Source organism: Mustela nivalis (assembly GCF_964662115.1).
Source record: "Mustela nivalis genome assembly, chromosome: 12".
NCBI classification, from domain to species: Eukaryota; Metazoa; Chordata; class Mammalia; order Carnivora; family Mustelidae; genus Mustela; species Mustela nivalis.
Genome location: NC_139031.1, coordinates 7,098,261 through 7,119,507, shown reverse-complemented (window position 1 = coordinate 7,119,507; position 21,247 = coordinate 7,098,261). Strand labels below are relative to the sequence as shown.

The 21,247-nt window shown below is 44.9% G+C and overlaps 1 protein-coding gene and 1 long non-coding RNA gene across 2 annotated transcripts in view; one reads left to right on the top strand and one right to left on the bottom strand.

Annotated features, from left to right (window-relative positions):
* The window catches only part of CNTNAP2 (contactin associated protein 2), a 1,362,616-nt gene that overhangs the window by 1,331,863 nt on the left and 9,506 nt on the right, over positions 1-21,247 (top strand). The window lies entirely within an intron of this gene.
* LOC309845511 lies at positions 11,532-13,996 on the bottom strand. Its single transcript, XR_014301317.1, has 2 exons — positions 13,860-13,996; positions 11,532-11,845 (listed from the first exon to the last, which is right to left on the bottom strand). It is a non-coding gene; the product is annotated as an uncharacterized lncRNA (long non-coding RNA).

The window sequence follows — 21,247 nt, the reverse complement described above, 5'->3', positions numbered from 1 at the left end:
CATGGCCTCTAAGTCCAACAGTCCACACGTCAACCTGTGATGTTGCTAACGCCGACCACAGGAGGAGGATGGTGGAGGCAATGGGGCTTCAGCACTGTCGCCGTCTCAACAGCAGCTTAAACATGGGCATGCTCCTGACCTCGTTCCTCAGTCTCCTTGTGAATAAAGTGGAGAAAAGGCACCTGGGGCACCTGGGTGGCTCAGTCAGCTGAGGGTCTGCCTTCAGCTCAGGTCTTGATCTCAGGGTCCTGGGATCGAGTCCTGCATCGGGCTCCTTGTTCAGCGAGAACCTGCTTCCTCCTCTCCCTCCGCCACTCCCCCTGCTCATGCGCGTGCTCTTTCGCTGAAATAGATAAAATCTTTTTTTTAATGGAGGTAAGAGGACCCAGTTCCCAGAATTCTATGTGGGATGATGTACTAAAGGCCGTCAGCCTGGTTATAGGCAGGTAGCATGCTTTGAAAAAGTTCAGCAGCAGTAATATTAGCGGCGCAGTTATTATGATGTTAGACGCAATGCCCTGTCGCTTCAATGTCTGGTCAAGGTCCCAAGTTCTCCCCCAGCCTAGCGTCTGACTCCTCACAGTGCACCATGTGACCGTGGTGCGTCTGGTTGCCTTCCACACACTGCAGCCCGTCCTCAGAGCTTATCAGCTCTGGGGCAGCGCTTGTCGTTGTGACTGCTTGCCAGCATCTGTGCCACAGAGCTCTGCAAAGCTTCGAGAGAACCAAAATTGCCCCATTGTCAGAAGAGCCAATTTACAGACTAAACAGTCCTCTTTGCTCCTCACACATGCATTCCTAGAACACGATGAGGGCTGCTGTGTGCCAAGCGCACTTCGAAAGAATTCTCTTTCATGAGTGTTGTTAGGATTACACAGGGCTGGCTTCTCCTCCTGGGCCGCCTTGAACAAAGGAAAGGTTCCTGATGCCGAAAGTAGAAAAGTGGGAGGGAAGATAGAAGCTGAGAAAAGACATATGTCAGCTACAGAGGAACAGATGAATTCCTCCAGAGGCCAGAGCAGACCAAGACAACCCGCCATCTTTGAGGAGCGGAAGTTCTTACGCTGCTCCACGTACCCCCGTGTGAGGCCAAGAGCGTGTGTGGTCTCCGGCAGCTGCCAAGAAACCAGTTTCCAAAGCCTCTAGATGCTACTCTGGGCCAATGCATGTTCCCATCCACTGAGCCTTCATTAGCAAAGTATTTGCTTTATGGTCTGAGAGATACAGTTGTAGGGCTAGACATTTGGGTTCATTTTTTTTTTAATCATGCTTTACATGGGACAGCTTCATTCTTGTGACTGATAGAGTGAAAGTGTATGTAGAGAACATTTCTGTGATTATTCAGTGTTTTGTTTTGATTTTTAAGATTTTATTTATATATTTGAGAGAGACCATGAGTGCACGGGGAGGGGCAGAGGGAGAGGGAAAGCAGACTCCCCGCTGAGCAGGGAGCCAGAGGCGGGGCTCGATCCCAGGACCCTGAGATCATGACCTGAGCCAAAGGCAAGATGCTTAACCAACTGAGCCGCCCAGGTGCCCGTCAATGTTTAAATCAAATACCTATACCCCAGATATTACTGTTGCACGGTCCCCATAAGGTCCATTTGCAGAGAATTGACCCTTGATTTGGGGAGAGTCCTCACCTGGGGTTGACCAGCTGCTGCATCGACCTCCTCTCCAGCCATTTCCATATGGGGGGAATGCTTATAAAGGAGTATGTGTGTCGGCCTCGTGAACTTTAATAAAGGGACAGAAAACAGCTTATGAACTATGAGGCAGAAAGCTTATTTAGATAACATGATTGGATTTTTTTTTTCTTTTAAGAAAATGAGAGAGAATGGGGGTGGAGGGCTGAATAGGGAACAGAGAAAGACTGAGAAAAGGGAAGGTTACTTAATAGTGTCGGGGAGAAAGAACCTTTCCTCTATTCTCTTATGTTCCGCTTCCGGGGGGCTGCAAATTAAACTGATAAAATGCAAGGGAACCTGGGTGGCTCAGTTGATTAAGCATCTGACTCCACTTTCGGCTCAGGTCAGGATCTCAGGGTCATGAGATTGAGCCCCAAGTCAGGCTCCACACCCAGCTTGGGATTCTGTCTCTCTCTGTCTCACCTTCTGCCCCTCCCCCATCTAAAAAAAAAAAAAAACCCTGATAAAAGGCAGATGAACAGGAAAAAAAATATATTCCAATGCATACAGGAGCTTACAGGAGAAGTAGCTCAATAAATGGTTGGATACTTAAATGCCTTATGTAATAGAGAAAAGGGAATGAGGAGAAAGGGCCTCTATGGCAGGAACAGAGATTTAAAAGAAAAAAAAAAAAAAACACAGGAACTAAGCGAGTGTGTGATAATGCTTGTTCATGCAGCTGTGAATGGTCTTTCTGTCTTCAAGGCCATACAAGTTTCCTGGAGAGAGCTTACGCTCTTGGTATGCTTACGCTCCATCTCCATCCTGGGGAACGGTGCCCAGAGGAGGGAACAGCAGTCTCACTTCCCCAGGTTTCCACTTTCAGTCAGCCAAAGGAAGTTCCAAAAAGATTTCTTTCTGCAGCCGTTGAACCCAGATGTCCTCAGCTTAAAATCGCCTTTGCACCAGCTCTGGGGTTCTAAGCAGACCCCCACAGTAGCAAGTGCACTCGACTCTTGGGGAGCCCTTGCTTTTTTCAGATAATTTTTCATGTGGAGAGAGACTAAGAATCTTCGCCATCAGACACTCAGAAACAAATCAAAACAACAGGACACACATCCCATCGGGGTCTGTGAGTCATGAGGCTGAGTAAGGATTAGACAGGACAAGAACGAGGTGAGCGCTGATGAGTCCTGCTTTGAGAAAAGGACAGTTGGAAGGAGCTCGATGGATCAGGTGCCTTGGAAAGTGTGGTTCTGGAAGCTCATTTGAAATGCGGAACCTCGGGCCTCTCCCTCCGCCTCAGCGAATCAGCATCCACATTGTAGCAAGATCCACAAGTGACTTACGTGCACTTTAAAGTTGGAAACCCCAATCGATGGCAGTAGGTCTCGATCTCAGATCACCTTTGAATGACCAGGTCAGCTTAGAAAAATCCTGATGCCTAAGCTACACTCCTGACCTTAAGGCACAGCCCCCAGACGGGAGAAACAAGTGTTCATAGATGTCATCCCTGCCCAGATGATTCTGGTGTGTAGTCAAGACTGAGGATCACTCATCAGATAAGACAGAAGCTTCTTAACAGCCCCCTTGGAAAGCCCTTCGAAGTAAGGTTACCAGAAGATAAGAAAATTAAATAGCCAAATAACACAAAAAAACAAAAACAACAACAACAACAAAAACCATTTTGCCTTTACATGGCAAAATCACAAATTAAAAGGCTGTAGCAATAAGCTTACAAAAGGTTGGGCTCCCCTGACCATTTATTCTGTGAGGAAGCTCACCCAGATAGAGAAGTTTTATCTCCACTTGAGCCAGTCTGCCTGCGTAAAACTAGAGAAACAGACTGAAAACAAACACGAAATCCACAGTGTGGGGCCAGACTCAGGGGCTCTCAGGAAAGGGCATCCTTATAGAAGCAGTTGCACCCAGGAAGGAGCCTCCGTTTATGGAGCATATCAGATTGTTTTCCCATTTTTTGAATGAGCTGCAAACTTAATTTGAAAGGATCTTGAAGGGGGTGGGGAAAATACAGCTTTAAAATGGAAGGAAGTGTATTTATGAAGAACAGGGAGTCCTGTGGCCTTAGTAGTAAAAGGACCTTAGTGATGGACTAGGGCTACTCACTACATACTCACACCAGGACATTTGCTTTGCAGACACCTGGAAATTAGGATTCAAGGCAGCCACTCTTGGGTCTTGTGTTCTTTTTGTTCTCTCGCATTTCTTCCTTTTATATTAGATGATATCAAAGGATAAAAACAAAAAAAATGTGTTCCAAGATACGCTGGCTTCAAGGGATCAGATCCTTTTGCTTTTCCATGACACGACTAACGAACCAATCTTCACCTCTGTAAATCCTCATGGGCTCTGTCACTGTTTTCCAAAGTGAGAGACATTTACAGTTGGTCAGGTTGTGCACTGCCTAACTCTAAGGGATGCCATTTGCATTGCAGTGTATGGCTTTTGGACTCCTGAAACATAGTGGCCTTGATAGGGAGTCACCAGATCATTATGGGAAGAATATAGACATGGTGTTAGATAATATCAAGTTATTTCCTGTTTGCTTCTCTTTCAACCCTTCTAATCTTGTCTAGGAGAAAGTCTCCTTTGGGTTCTGGAATGCCTTTAACACCTCTCCCACCCTTGCCGTTCACTCTTTTTTTTTTTTTTTTTTTTTTTAAGATTTTATTTGTTTATTTGACAGACAGAGATTACAAGTAGACAGAGAGGCAGGCAGAGAGAGAGAGAGGGAAGCAAGCTCCCTGCTGAGCAGAGAGCCTGATGCGGGACTCGATCCCAGGACCCTGGGATCATGACCTGAGCCGAAGGCAGTGGCTTAACCCACTGAGCCACCCAGGTGCCCGCCATTCACTCTTTAATTAAAAAAAAAAAAAATCAATGATTTAAATAAGAAGTTAGATCAATTTAGTGAAAATAAGTAAATAAATAGTCATTAGGTTTTTCATGGAGTTGGCAAAAAAAGGTGAAGCTGGTCCCCACATGATTGGAGTTTGGAAAATACTGGACGTTATGATGGGAGCATCACAAACACAAGGGCCTAGCCTGGGGCTGGTAGAGTATGTTTTTTAGAGGGGAAAATAATCAAATGAATTTGGTTTGATTTAAACCAGTTCCACTGTATTAGAAACATCCAGTCAATCTTTTTTCCGCCGAGATTTCCCCCCTTTGATAACAGGTACAGCCTCTTTCTAAAGCACGCAATTTTTGTCATTAGGGATGGCTCAGTGTGACTGCCCCACCCCCTCTTAGATCCCAGAATACAGCCCCCCAGGCCCCGGCTGGGAGACTGAAGCTGCCCCGCTCCGAGGTCCTTTACCCCTGGAAACACCAAGTTGATTTCCAAAGGTGCCCCTACCTCTATTGCCATGATTTTTAATGACTTGATTTCATGTCTATATTCCGCATTTCCTTTCCACCATCTGAAGGTAATAGTTTTATATCTTCATGGATATAATGAACATTTTAAAGCTCCATGTATCTATTCAGTTTCCTCCATAATTACAAGCTGGTAGTCGGTTTTCTTTACCACCTGCAAGCACTTAAAATAATCGTTCCAGCTCTTATAATTACATCTTAATTATTTCTGAGCAGATCCCTGTTTTCATCCTTATGCTAAGATTGCATGATTAATGCATTCAGTCTCTGATACCTAATCTCTTTATTATATTGGTTTTTTTGTTCCCTCTGGTGACCGAAACAGTACACATTTATTCAAGAGCAGAAACAGTTATCACCCCCTTTTCTAATGTGTATTTTTCCTGCAAATGGGCCAAATTGTCCTTTTCTGTAGAAGGTCCAAGCGAATTTATGGAAGCCCCAGTCAAGTGTAAGATCAGAGTCACGGATTTGTGATCAAATGGTCATTGACATTGTTCCCATCTGTTGTTTCCATAAGGACTGGCTTTTGAACACGTGATTTTGTTGCGTTGGAGGATGCATTTTTAATTTTGATAGCTGTCCTAGGTCACCCTCCACAGATTTAGAACTTCCAATCCAGGAAGGTGTGAGTGTCTTCTTTCCCCATGCACTCACCAACGTAGGACATCATAACGTTCTTTGAAAAAATGAAACTTTGTTGTTTTAATTTGGATTTTGTTAATCATGAGGGAGATTAAATCTCTTTGTATATGTTAAGAAGTACTTATTTTCAATTTTCCATAGACTGTTTCCATTTTTTGACCAAAGAATTATTTATATTCTTTCCTATTTGTTTGTTGGTCATTTACTACTTGACTTACAAGGATTCTCTGTATGTTAGATCAATCAGTATTTTACTACGTGTTTGAATGTTTTCCCAGTCTGATCTCTAGTTTTTGAATGTATGGGGTTCTTTCCCTGTAAAAACTTTTAAATTTACAGGGTATATTATAACGTGTTTCATGGCTTTTGGTTTTAGGTCATGCCTTCTCCATTCAGAAATTACTTTAAAAATTATTTCACAACTTCTTCCCAATGACTTTGTTTGCAACATTTACATATTTTTTAAGATTTATTTATTTATTTGAGAGAGTGTGTGTGAGCCAGCGCATGTGGAGGGGTGCGGGGGAGGGGAGCGACAAGCAGACTCCACGCTGAGTGTGGAGCCCTACACGGGGCTCGATCCCACGACCCCGAGTTCATGACCTGAGACAAAAGCAAGAGTCGAAGGGTTGGCCAACTGAGTCACCCAGGCACCTCTGTGAGATTTACAGGTTTAATCCACTTAAAATTTATTTGGGTGAAAGGGGTAAGTCAGGAGTCCCACTGCTTCCTTGTTGGGCTTCCATCCTCCGGCACCTTTTTCATATTCCCAATTTATATTTGAATCCTTTATATTCAAATCTGCTTCTGGGCTCCCTGATCTCTGACATTGATCTGACTCTTCATGAGACAATAGCAAGCTGTGGTAATGGTTCAACTTTTATAAAGCTGGTTTCCCTTTTATTCTCTTTTTCAAAATTTTCCTATCCTTGCACACTGACTTCTCCCATGTGATGTTAGAATTGCGGTCATTTCATTGGGATCCTCTAGAATGTCTTTTGAGATTGAATTTTATGTGTAAGTTAATAGCAGGATAATTGACATCTGTACAAATAATGTTTACCTGTCCAGCAAGAGAATGTCTTTCCATTTATCGTGTCTTCCCCTCTGTACAAAATTCATATGAATTTAACTTTAAAACATTTCCTGATAAATCTCCAAGTTGTTTCTCCTTTTTGGCAAAGCGATTAAAAAGAAAAACCAAAAAACCCTCCCTATCTTAGGGTAAGCTAATTTGGCACCTAATTACATTAGCAGAATCCTTCATGGGGGCACCCAGATCAAATATTTAACATAAATGAACAAGGTATGTGTGCACCAAAGACCATCTTTGAATTCTTCCTCATACATAACACGTCTTACGTGTATATATAGCTTAAGGATTCCTGTAGGCATATGATATCTTAAGGATTCTTGTCTTGGTAAGTCTTAATCAGGGAAAGGTTAAATAGTATCCAGTATTTCAACATCTATGGACATGACCCAGTTCTTTCTCTTCTGTGATAAAGTAATGGTTTGAGGTGTAGCAACAGATCTCCAAAGAGTGGACCAAGCTTTCATTCCTAGTGTGAACTACATCTAATCATGGAGAGGCATCCTCTCAAGGTACAACTGAAGTAATTTTACTAAAATATTTAGTGGTTTGGTTTTTATTTGTTCATTTTTTACATTAATAATTCTTAGGTTTGTAGCATTCTTTTACCTTTTTTGTGGGGGTAAAGATCTGGATTTTAAACTTATGCCAGCTTCGTAAAAAGAGGCCACACAGCAAGAAATGTGGGTGGGCTCTAGGAGAGGAAACTAGGACCTCAGTCCTACAACCACAAAGGCTGAGTTCTGCCAACCAGCACGAGCTTGGAACCAGAGGTTTCTGTAAGAGCCTCCAGACAAGAACTCAGCCCTGCCGAGACCATGAGTTGAGTCTTGTGCTCCCCGGTCACACCACGCTGGGTTTGTCCATTGCCCTCCAACTAGTGGAATAACAAACAAGTGTCATCCAGACTTAAATGAGCTTTGAATCACCTGGGGAAAGTCATGAGCTTCAGTAGGTCAGAGATGGGACTTTAGAGTCTGTGTTTCTAACAAGCCCCCAGATGATGCTGGTGCTGATGCTGGGGGTCCACGGACCTCACTGTGAGCGGCAAGGATATAAGGAGGCTTGGGGCATCACCTGTACCTTGCAAATTTAATAGTCTTACCCCGTGGGGCCCTTGGGTGGCATGGCTAGTTGAGCATCCGAATCTCGGTTCCAGCTGAGCTCATGATCTCAGGGTTGTGGCATCGGGCCCCCTGTTGGGCTCCACACTTGGAACGATGTCTGCTTGGGACTCTCTCTCCCTCACCCTCTACCCCCTCCCAAAATAAATAAATCTTTAAAAAAATATATAGACTTACCCCGTAAAACCAGTGGAGCCCATTGGTTTTGTGTTTTGTTTTGTTTATGTTGTTTTGGTTTTCAGTGGGCATAGCTCTTTGACAAGCCTCAGTTTCTTTAATGACAACTGGTTTAATTAGGTTTTCTTTGTCATCTATAATAAATTTGTTATATTTTCCCAGACATTTGTGCTTTTAATCTAGGTTTTCAGATTCATTTCCATCGTTGAACAAAATAAGTTCTTATAATTCATTTCCATTCTCCAGAAAATTTCTCATTCAGATCTTTTATACTGGGTTTAGGTTTCCCCGTTTTCTTCTTGATCAGATTAGCACACATTATTGTTTTGTTTTGTTTCTTGTTTTTGTTTTTTCCCCCCAAAGGGTTTATTTATTAGTTCTACCACGTTTCTGCTTTCTCTTACCAGTTGCCTTTATCTTGACTTCTTTAAATGTATATTCACTGCTCTTTAACTTTGTAATTTGAAAGTTTAATGCTCTCATTTTCATTGTTGGTGTGTGTGTGTGACATCCTCTTACAGGACCAAAGTTACCAAATCTAAGCTCCAGGCCCAATGCTCACTTCTGACCTCACCTCCCAGGGCCAGTATCTTGGTGTAAATACTTTTATCTAAGGCGCCTGAAAAGCCTCCAGAGCCCCCTCTGACTTGCTGCAGCCTCCCCGTGTCACTGGAAACAGATGTGGCAGCCTTGCATTTTGCAAAGCAGGGGGGCCAGGAATGGAGGGATGAGGGTGAGTGGCTGAGGTGCAGCGGGGTGCCACCCCCCACTCAGCCCCACCCCTGCACACCAGCGCCTCCCCACCCATGCTGCTCCCTAGTGGCTTCTGTGCCGATGGTGGGGGGAAGGTGCTGCCCAAGGATTCCATTCTTTCCTAACCAAGACTGTCTAACTCTCCAGAACTTCACTGTGGAAAAATCCAAAGGGGCTCAAACATCCAGCTCCGGAACCACATGTCAACCCTTCTTCCCTTCCTCTTGCGGGCTTCTCTTTCAGTCGGATTTTCCTCTACCTCTCTTGCCCTTTGTCCCTCACAGTAGGTTTGAAAGCCAAGGAGGTTAGGGTTCTGCTGGTCTCTCTCGGTGCTCTGCGCCCTCTGACCCCACTGCACCCGGTGCCATCCTCTCCTGAGTCTGTGCCTGGCCAGCCTCTCCCCATGTAGCCGGTCACATGGGGCTGGGAAGGGCAGGGGGACACTGGGCATGTTGCTATGGTGACTTCTCTGCTGACAGCCGAAGCACTGACTCCCAAGGGTTTTGCCTCCTTCTTGTGTTGTAGAAAGTTTCCAAGAAGCCCACAAAAGTGAAGTAAGTTTGAGCTCAGTGTTGTCCAGGGATGTCTGAGTCTGACCTTGGCTCCATCAGACTCCCGCCCGACGCCTCCCACAGCGCTGTGCTGGAACATACCCCTTGGAGCCATTGGGGGCGGGGGAGGTGCAGCGTCTTTCTTTACTGACCTGTCACTCGGAAAGACTGTTGTCAGATTCCCTGGGTGTCAGTTCTCCCAAGGGAATCCCTGCCAGTCACTGCTGGGAAATGCTAGTTCAACCTTTGCTACAAATCAGGGCCTGTATCCTGGCCTATGATTTCAGAAGCTGCAGAAACATTATCCAGATGAAGTGTTTGTCCCAACGCTGTCTGCTTTTTCAGAAGAAAGTCACTCTAAACCCCAATAACAAATAAGTGACAAGTTGTTTTTCTCATTTGAAAAGATCTTTGGTTGATTCCCCAGGCTCTGCACAGACTACTCAGAAGCGTCTAAAGACTCAGGGGGATTCTTGATTCTGCTGTTGAGTTTCTACCTGAAAGCAACCATGGAAAGCTTTGGGCGGGGGGCTAAAATCAACTTTATGTTAATTCATAAATGTACGTTAAAATCGATATTAATGTGGCTGCAATTATTTAAACATAGAGATGGAGACAGGTTGCTCTGAAATGTCCCCCTTGGAAAGGCTAAAGCTGGTTTTCAAGGGATTACTTGGGAATTTTAACTTTTAGAAACCTGCGAACGATAAAGACAAAAATGATAGCTTAGATTTGTGAGTGATTTTAGTGGCTAAAATGCCAATTTTGTTTTATCCTGGTGGTGGGCTTGTGTGGTGTGTTATTGGCCACCTTCTAGAGATCAGAAAAATCGACTCACAAAATAATGCGTCCGTTCCCTCGGTGAACACCCAAGTGACTGCCGCGGTGACAAGCTCTGCACTGGCCGTGCGTTAGCATCAGCGGGAGAGATTTCCAAAACTCCCGACGCCTGCTCCCCACCCCGGAGAGGTTCCTCACGTGCGGCCCCAATGGAGCCAGGGGCCCCAGTGTTTACAGCACCTTGCTCAAAACTACACAGAGAACAGCGTCATCGGGTCTAAAAGTCAGGCCTGCTCTCTCCCAATTCAGTGCTTTTCCTTCCTCTGAAAAGAAATTTTAAATTTCAGCATAAAAGAATTCCAGTTCCCATTCAGAACTGCGTTCCTGCCTCCCATCAGCCCCTCAAGATAATGTGGAAACCATGTCTGTATCTCTAGAGTGAATCCCTGCTACTAAGTACACTTTCCTTTTTCTTCCTGCTTCCTCTTTCTCCACACTGAGTAACTCATCCCCAAGACGGCTAGAGCCAATTAGATATTTTCGTCACACTCTGTTGACATGAATGAGAAGAGCCAGGGCAGAGCCACGGGGCTTGTGCCGGAAGTTTGCGGAGAAATCAACTTCCGGAAAACACTGGGAAGTTTCCATTCATTTTACAAGGTTCTCTTTGATGACCACTAGTCATTCCACCTGCCAACAACCAAAGACAGTTGTCCTCTGAGATCCAAGGGTAATTCGAGAAGACAACAGTTCAAAAGCCGGGAGAAATATCCGCATGAGATTTGTATATTCGGTTTTATGGGGTCAACCTTTTTGAAAGAAAAGGCATTGTCTTGGGATTGGAATTGGGATTTTTCACTTGTGCTAATGCAGCTGAAAAGAGTATTTCAAAAGCAAGAGCCCAACTGGGCATTGATAAAAGACTTAAAACATGTGCAGAATTAATTTTTAAAAGCACTTTCAGTTTGCACACTCCCCCCTTCTACGAGACCGCACAAGAGAGCCAGAACCCAGCTAGCAGGCTGTAATCTGGGCATATACCACTGTGTTCTAGAAACCCTTCTCTTCTGTGTACTGTTTTTGAACTCTCAGGGAGAAAAGGGTGCATTTTACATTTTGATAAGATAGCAGTTACAATGCAGGCCTCCTGCGAAGCCCAGACTCTGTGGGTATGGACAGAGCCAACCCGTGGAGAACAGGAGTATATTCACCATCTGCGACGGAAGACCGCCTTTTTTGCAAGTTAAGATATAGATAGTATAGCAGATTAAACATTTTTTAAAATGCATTCTGTTGTTCACTGTACTACCTCAAAAGACATAGGATGATGACAAAAGCAGATCAGTAATATCCAGCTGTTTCCAAAAGAGCTGTCCACAAATTTGGCCTTTGAATTTACTAGAAATTTCCATGAAGAGAGAGTCAAATGATACATTCGTTCTTCCATGATTTCTCATATGATTCGTTGTGCCTAAATAGTCTCACAAATGATGAAACTCATACCTGGTGTCAATTCTGGGTGATAAGACAGTTATTTTCACTAAGCTTCTACATCATAAATTCTGGAAGTCCAAAGCCTTGACTGATATCTGCGTGAAGCCTCATGGGTGTGTGTCTCACTGGAAGCCTGGAAACAAGAGCTTCAGGGTCTCCTGAAGGTGCTGGTCTTCTGAATGGTACCATGAAGACCCCTGTCTGGGAGGAAAAGTGAACCCATCGGGAGATGTAAAAGACACATTTCTAACTTGTTCACCACGACTGGTTATCTTCCCATGCTTGTGTTCTCAGCCCCCCTGTCCCTGGAAACTGAGACTGTTTCCACCGTACAGTAGACAACTATTTCTTGCTAACACTGTTTGGCCAATAATTAGCCACAGATCGTGTTAACTGAGACCCTGTGTACCAAGTGCGTTCACCGGGCTTGGAAAATTAGTCTGTGACGGTGACCCAGCATTTCATCCAGCGACAGACACGGACTCTGGATCTTCAGAACGTTGGACACGCCGTGTTGCTGTGTGGCCATGGTCCTTCTACCCTGAACTGGCTGCCTTCTGTCCCAGCATAACCTCCGCCCATGCAAGAGCCCTCAGCAAGGAGACCAGAGTTCTTTCAAAAAACAAATCAGTTCCAGAAAAATTGACAACCCAGCATTCTGGAAAATATGTCTGTTTCCTCTCCTGTGTGCCTTCCAGTGCGACCGTAACATTAAGAACCTAGATGCCAATATCACAATATTTCCCCCATTTGCTTGCTTTACAGAAGAAACTTGTGTTATTCTTCTTTTTAACCCAAAAAGATCTCCAAGGACATGCCTTAGATAGTCAATTATTTAACTCCTTGGCTGTTTCTTCTGCAACTGCTCTTAATATCGGCTAGTGATAGACTGTCCCCCTCTGCATTCAGAATACTAAGGAATCGCACTAGAAATAAAAGCAGCGTTCCTACAGTAGCTTGCACAACACTGGAAGGAACGGGACTAAAGGAAATGAACAGGGGCATCTGTCATGCAACTCCTTGAAAACACACAAGTGATTCGGCCAAAAACCTGAAAACGAGCAAAACCAAAGTTTCTCAGAAGGAATTCTTTTAATTCCCTCTGAGACACCACATTAAAGTAAAACACGTGGGCAGAACAGCCAGAGATACAGATCACCGAAGGTCTCAGTTCAAGCGCTGCCCTCCAGGGGAGGTTTGCGGTCAAGCCCCCTGTTCGAAATGCAGAGTCCCAGGCCCCACGCCAGACCAACCCAGTCGGAATCTGCATTTCCACTGGATCCCAGGCAGCTGGTAGGGGACCCTAAAGGCACATTAGAATGCAGTGCAGGAGATTCTTAAGTCTAGTGAACAAACTGAGGGTGGCTGGAAGGGGGGGGGTGGGGAGAGGGCAAGGGGTGACTGGGGGATGGGCATTAAGGAGGCACGTGATGTAATGAACACTGGGTGTGATATGCAGCTCATGAATCACTGAACTCTCTGACACTAATAATACACAGTATGTTAATTAAATTAAAAACAAAAATTTTTTAAAGAAATACAAGGAAGAAGAAAAAGCTTAGAGAGCCCCCCAGGGACACAGCGCACGGTGTGCACTGACCTCCCTCCATTGAAATAGAAGTGTCAGCCCGGGAAGGGGGCAGGGGATCCTGCCGCTGCTGGGTACAGCTTGGAAACCTGGTTTTCCCTCAAAAAGGGGGTTAAATCGATTGTATTCCCCCAGACTGGGGCTTCTCCATCCCTGAGATCAGCATGGATTTATTTACGCCCCACGGCAGGGGAAACCGCGCTCCGATCCGCACACCCCCGCAGACAGGAGCATGGCAGCCTTCCTGTGAAGGGAGCACCACACTCCTGGGCTCCCCAGCCCTTGCTCTGGGGCTCCCTGATCTAGACTTTCAAGGCTCGGCTTGAGAACTACAGCCGGACGCATGGGAAGCGGCTTCAGTGGGTCCAAGGGGCACTTAGGTGGCCGGCACCTCCCCGCCCTGCAGGACTCTGAACCTGGCCGTGGGATTTAGGCTCTTCCTCAGGAGGGAGACGTTGAGGGATCCAGCCTGTGAAAGCCGGCACGTCCTCTGATCCACGAGTGCCCAGGACATCATCCAGCAACAGCTCTGACACTCGACTCAGAAACAATGACAACTAACAAGAAGAAATCATTTGCCTACCTGACACCTTTGTCCCACGCGAAAATGGATACCATGTGCCTTACCTGTGTTTATTTCATGGAATACAAAGCCTGAGCTTCTGTCGGTAACAAGCTAGTTCCAATTCAACCACCTCTATATAGTTAATCAGACAAAAGAACGCAATGTCAGCCTAGTCCTGGAACATCAGCAAATCTTTGGTCCTAAAAGGCAATGGAGACTATTCAGAGTTGGCTTAAAAAAAAAAAAAAAAAAAAAAGGAGGAAATCTAATGTGATCATTTGCCCATTCAGTTCTTTTGTGTAGAAGCTGGCATAATTCAGACACTCAGACAAACAGCAGATGATGACCAGTTCCTGTGTTCTGTGTATTGTCACCTAATGAACCTCTTCTGGTCACGCCATCTCTGACGCCTGTGCATGCAGCTGCCACTTGCTCTCTCCTTTAAAAAGCTGGAAAGGGAAGGTTGTTTAACTTCTCCAGTCAGAAGCCAAAATCCATAATTTCTTCCCCATCTGAAATTGAAATTCTGGCTGGCTGTCTTTCTGCAAAAACGGAAGTGTAGAGGTATATATACGAGACTGAGGCTCGTGCGGATGCGTGCCACGCTCCGTTTGCCTGGATAAAACCCGGCGGCTTGAGGAACCTCTCCCTCCTGATAACGTGGTCAACCAGAGCCTCTGAAAATAAAACAACGTCCCCTTATAGCTTTACCGTCTTAGTCAGCCACCATTTGTGTTCATACATTTCTAAAATACCAGTCAGTAGTGAATGGCTGAAACAAATTCTTTGAAAAAATTAACAATTTTCTGCCATCGAGCTCAGACTGGAAGAGAGAATAAAGCAAAATGAAACAAAGACGCTGAGAAGAACAAAGACATGTATACAGCATCTAGCCCAGCCCCCGTTGCAAAAATCACGGGGCAATCCAAATTAAATTATAACTAATAGCAGCAGTTTTGTTCAAGTGTCTCAAATTATCACTTTAGATGCCGAAGCTCAAGTGGTTTCCATGGCGATATTTTCTCTAGGAGATGTCAGCTACTATCTAATTTTTTTGTCCCTGATATATGACAACCTGAAGCTTTTAGTGTCTTTCACTTGGGGGGTTTTATGTTAGATCATCTCGATTTATTTTTATATGCATTTAAATGTGTGTTTTATTTGCAATTGGTTTCTGAGCCCAAAGTCTACAATTTTACATATTTTGAAAGTTAGTAAATAAGAACTGCAACTATTTATCTTGTGTAGTTAAAAAAAAAAAAAATTGCTTTACTGCTCCATCCTCTCCCTGTCTGCTCAATGGGACAAGCAAGAAATGTGAGGCTAAAGAATTTGAATCTCTCTTTAATATTCTCTTCTTACAACGGTCTTTTAAATCATTTCTTTGTACTATAACACCTGCCTGGAAACTTTTCGTTTTTCACATTCTATATTCGCAGTCAACAATTATATTCTGACACTGATGTTTTAAAGTACAGTTCACACTAGTCATGATTTCATAGTTTCACAAGTATTTTCACGGTGGTAAAAACCATGCTTTCTGTTCCGGAACCAGGGGAATCTTGGTCTTCTGTTCTCTGACAGTGTTCATTTGGGGGTTACTGCATTGTTCGGCTGATCCCGTCACCATGTGGAATTACCCTTTGTCAGATAAAACGTCTCTCATGTCTTTCAAAGCCAGACAAGTACAGTCAGAAGCCTTCCTGTATCCTTGGCTTCCCCAGGCAGGTGGCCAACCACAATGAGAACCTCAAAACCATCCTGTCATGGGGCCCCATGGGTGGCTCAGTGGGTTAAGCCTCTGCCTTCGGCTCAGGTCATGATCTCAGGGTCCAGGGATCGAGTCCCGCACGGGGCTCTCTGCTCAGCAAGGACCCTGCTTCCTTCTCTCTCTCTGCCTGCCTCTCTGCCTACTTGTGATCTCCTTCTCTCTGTCCAATTAATAAATAAAATCTTTGAAAAAACAAAACAAAACATGCCGTCATGTTGGAGGTTCGCTAGAGCCAGTGTAGACCACGTACAGCGATGGGGAACCACTTTCCCTAGCCCTGCTCTTACTATGTTTATTTTCATATTAGAAACAGTTCAGCTTAGTGTTTTGCAAGCAGTTTCCAGAGTCAGTGTCCTGGGTTCAAACCCTGGCTCTACCCTGGCTGGTCATGAGACCTCAGACAAGCTTTGAGCCTTTCCAAGTGGGCTGAATATGCCAGCCTCTCAAGGTTCAACGTGAGGATGAAATGAGTTCATTTGTGAAAAGGACTTACAGGAAGTGCCATTATTATATTTCCTGAAGAGCTTGCTCCTGAAATTTGAGTTTCATGTGATTTACGTGTCGTGCTCCACAATGGAAGGAAAAGGCTTGCAGGTTGATTCTACCCACGACTTGCTCTTCCGGGCCTTAATGTCGAGAGTCATCCAAATGGTGACTAGTTTTATAATCTAGAATTTTGAGCTTTATTGCTCATCACATATAAACAACCTACATGGTGACCTGTGATGTCCCTCGCCTCCTGGCAGGCGGGGCTCAGAACTTGCCCCAGCACTCAGGAGCCCCGTTCGTCTCCACTGCAAGGGGAGGGCGCCCCCCTCGCCCCTGCGCAGCACTCAGAATAAGAAGTGCTGATTACGCTGTCATTTGCTTTCCTGGTAAATCCTGCCAAGAATGCAGCAAAAGGAAGGGCAAAACGCCATTGGAACCAGAATAAAATTTTCATGCTTTCTATTCTTTTGGGGAGAGGAAATCACATTTTTTTTTTCACCCAGTTTGAAGATCTGATCACTCTACTGTATGTGTGTAATTATGGAGAACATCTCCCCCCTGGCCTGCTCTTAAAAGTTTGTTGTTTCCTTCCTGGTTTTCAACCTGAAGACAGAGGAGGAGGGAAAACACACCAGGACTGAGCTCTCAGGGCGCTTTGCATGTGGCAAAGACAACGTCCATGTGTCCAGTATGAATCTGACCCGTGTCTGAATATGTCTGGGGCCTATGGTCAGTTTTCTTTCTCTGGGCGAGAAGGGCAGTAGGAGTGCACGTAGGGCTCTGAAGCCTCAGCCGGGCTGTTTAACAAGCGCGTGTGCAGGTCAAGAACCCCTCCACGTGGGTTCCTCTAGCAACGCGCTCTGCCGGTCCTCTGCTGGGCAGGAAAGGGGACAGGAGCTAACCCCTGCGTGTGCAAAGGGAATATGTTCTGTGCATGGTCGGTGTAATGGGGGAGGCCAGATGGACAAAAGGACATGAACAAGAGAAGTAAGCAGAAACGCACACGCTTCTGTGAGGTGCTAAGTCAGAACTGGCGTAGCCCCATGCTTTGGACGTTAGCATCACGCTCTGCTACGTGGAGGTCCAGGGGGAAGTGTACTGAATCTGGTCTTTGCCTATTTGATGCAAGTCTGGTCTTGAGACTATTAATGCCTAGAGTCTGATTTGTTTGTTTGTTTGTTTGTTTGAAGTAGACTCCGTGCCCAGCATGGGACTCATATTCATGCACAACCCTGAGATCAAGAGCCCCATGCTCTACCAACAGAACCAGCCAGTCTGTATTGACCTACCCATGACTTTTCCCAAAATATACGTTCCTTGATACTGCTGCACCTCTAAAATTGCTCAGCTCGCCCAGCAAGCCAGGGGTGGGATGGAGCAGAATGAAGCCTGGGTCATGGATGAGCTCTGTGCTCTGTTCTCACTCGTGTCTCTTGGTTTCCGTGTTTCCCGGTGTGCATTTCCCAGAGGATGTCGGGACCCTGGGGGAAAGGACAGTTACAATGAAGTCATTTCAAATATCTCTATCAGAATAGCAATTGCTGGGCTCGCCAGAGTGAAACAGATTTGCCTCAGGGAGTAAGGGCTCACACGCACTAGGACAACCAGGTTTAAGTAATAAATAAGGCAATGAACATAGAAATCCTCGCACGAGAATCAGAACCCTGCCCTTGAATTTCATAAGGACTCCCGTGGTACCTGAGGGTTCTCCACAGGTCGTTTTCTGATAACCACCAAAGACTAGTGGACACAGGAACCACTAGCGCCTTTCCGTACTCAGTGTGCTCATTTTCTTTATTGGGAAGGATAAGCACGCTGCCTCGCTTTAAGGGTTGAGTCAGGTTTAGGTAACTGACTTTTAAAATTAGACCTGCACCAGAGGCTTAATTATTAGAAGAGGCTACAGAAACATTTGCACACGTATCTCTTAGTGGACTGATTTTAACAAACACCTCGTTAGCTTTTGCTACTTGTCGGCACTATGTCATTGGGGCTGCAAACATAATTAAGATCGGCCCCTGCCTTTAAGAGGGTGGCTAGCATGTAAGGAGGGATGAGAATTAAGACTGATCGCCCTTGACAAGAGTGCCAGACACGTGGCTGAGGATGGTTTTAGGAGAGAGGTAGGATTTGGTGGACACAGAAAGGAAGGGCGGGTGGATGTGAAGCGGCCGAGCGTGGATGGATGGACGAGCAAGAATGAGCAAGGACGTGTCCACCGCAGCATCGGCAGTGTCCGGTGGAGCAGTGGTCCTGGCAGGGAGGAAGCAGGAGGGAAGTTCAGCTCGCAGGAGGCCTCCCTCCCCCTGCCAAGGCGTTCGGATTTAAAAGCAAAGGCAATCTTGGCATATTTTTAAATGGTCTCTTCTAACTCTTGTTGTTCTCCATGGGTCATCTGAGGTCATACCCCCACCTTCCACTACTGTTTGTGTCCATAACTTCAAGGGACCTAGAGAGAGGCATGTCCGTATCGCTAGACATCTGTGTTTTTCTGCAGCTTTGTAGCCAGAGATGCAAAGCCCATAAAGTAGGTTTGGAAGCAGAGAGAAAGCCTGCTGTCTTCCACATCCGCATTACCCAAAGCAGAAAAACAAAACAGTTTCATAATATCATGAATGTCACACAAGAGAATAATAACAAAATTGCCACTGTAATTTTTTTGTCTCCATGCTTAATGTATTTTGAAGGTTCATATTATTTCAAAGTAGTGAGGAGATTTCTGTGTTCATCAAAAAGAGATGGGAAATAGAAGTCACTCATCAAATACCAAATGTCCAGTAGATCTCTCCATCTGGGTGTCCCACAGGCCTCTCAAACTCAGTGTGTCCAAGACAGACCAGATTTCTCTCCCTCATCCCCTAAAAAGGCTCCTCCTCCCATGGGTCCTGCCCCAGCTAATCTGTCTGAACCCTGGGACTTCCTCACCTGGCTGTCTCTTCCCAGCCCTCCAAAGGCAGGATGGGAATTAATCCTGCCTGATTTTAAATCCCAGCTGGGCCACTTACAAGCTTGATGACTTTCTAGAAGGACATGGACTAAATCGTGTCCAGAGAAGAGTGATTACATTGTCAGAAGGCCTGGAAACTACATCAAGGATGAGCACTGAAAGTATAAGCTTTCATCCTTGGAAAGAAACCCTCAGCCTCTCCATCTTGGAAGGATGGTTTATGCCAGGGAATTACGTGCATTAATAACCAGATCTTACTGTGGCCCTGTGAGTGTATGAGTTACAACACAGCAACTACAAAGCAATTTCAGGCAATTTACTGAAAATATATAGGGTCATAACTATAACCACATCCATGCTTTAGATGAGTGTTTTGACTACATAAACCAAACCCTTCAACGGGGCACGGAAAGTTCTCATTAATAACGATTTTCATCTTTTTTATTGTTCACTATGTATCCCCAGCCCATAGAATGGTGCCTGACATATGGCAGGCGTTCTGGAAAGATGTGTTGAATGATTGAGTGCATTCATTTGTCACATCTAGCAATAATACTTCTCTCAAGAGAAAGCTCAGGTTTATAGAAGAAACTGAGGTTTCTAAAAACATTATTTGTTTTATGTAAGCCATTTTTACTCATACAGGGTATGTTTATGACATCAGGCAAGGAGCCTATAAATGCAAGATCATTGCATCGATGGGCTGACCCTTGGGTTTTGAGTATCAGTCCATGCCGTCTATCCCAGAAACTCCTGAAGGGCAGGGGAGAGTTGCTGGACCCCACTGCGATCCAGGTTGGCTCTGCCCCTTTCCCTTCTCCCTAGATTTAGGGTTGGACCAGTTAAAATAAGCACATAATACCAAAAGTTCTCTCCCACATCCACTAGCTAAGGAGGGAAGGGGATAGGAAAAGTCCCGAGGACTCAGAGATAAGTTCTCTTTCATTTGTATCTTTCTTAGTGTCTGTGTTTTAAACAAATCAGCAGGTGTGAGTGACACTGATGGCCAAGCTGATCTGGAATATGATGCATCCAGGAAAGGATAATTTTCCTGGTCTTAAGTAAGAATATCGCGTTGAAGAGAGAAAGGGTTAAATAGTCTTTGCTGGTGGAATCTGAAATCGCTCTCTTTGGTCGCCCTATTTGCTAGGGAAAAGGAGAAGAAAGGCTCACCTACTTTTCTTTTTAAGATTTTATTTATTTATTTATTTAACAGACAGAGAGAGCATGAGCAGGGGAGAGAGGCAGAGGGAAAAGCAGCCTCCGCACTGAGCAGGGACCCTGATGCAGGACTCCGTCCCTGGGATCGTGACCAGAGCCGAAACCAGAGACTTAACTGCCTGCGCCACCCAGGCGCCCCTACGTCCTTTCTTCATTATGCTGGGAATCTTTAGAAGTAGAGCTCAGGGATGAGCCTTGGAAAACCTGAGTCCCCAGTGAGATTCTCCTTAAATCATAACTTAAGCCTGTTTGCTCGGTGTGTGCACATGGAGTTATCCCAAACAACTAGTTTAATTTTTTTTTAATCTCTGATGCCGTCCAGTAGCCATGGCTCTGACTAGACAAAGGTAATGTGCTGAAGGAGAAGCTGCTTCTGTAGGAGTGTTTGCCTGGGGGCGCCTGGGTGGCTCAGCGGGTTAAAGCCTCTGCCTTCAGCTCTGGTCATGATCCCAGGGTTCTGGGATCGAGCCCCGCATCAGGCTCTCTGCTCAGCGGGAGCCTGCTTCCTCCTCTCTCTCTCTCTCTCTATCTCTGCCTACTTGTAATCTCTGTCTGTCATATAAATAAATAAAACCTTTAAAAAAAAAAAAAAAAAAAAAAAAGGAGTGTTTGCCTGAAGCCGTAACTTCTCCAACAGAAGCCCAGTGAATGTAGAACCATCTTTGAAGCTAAATTGGTTTGTTTGGTTAATGAAGACCCATCGAAAGGCTTTAGGATCTGTTTGCCTTGAAATAATACATCTTAGAGAAGATTGGAATTTAATACCACTTGTTTTTTGTTTTTTTTTTTTAAATAGGGAAAGAAACAAATTTCATTAGACGGTTTATGTTATTCTCAACTCTTGGGAAATTTTACCCCTGTACAAATTCCTGACATGTACTGTTTTGATAGGAATGTGTAGAATATTAATTTAAAGAAATGATTCCTTTTTAAGCTAATACTATAGGCTGTAAAAAGCTCTACAAAAATAGTCAAGGTCACCAGTTATGAATGGGATAAAAGTGGATAGGAGGCAGATTTCA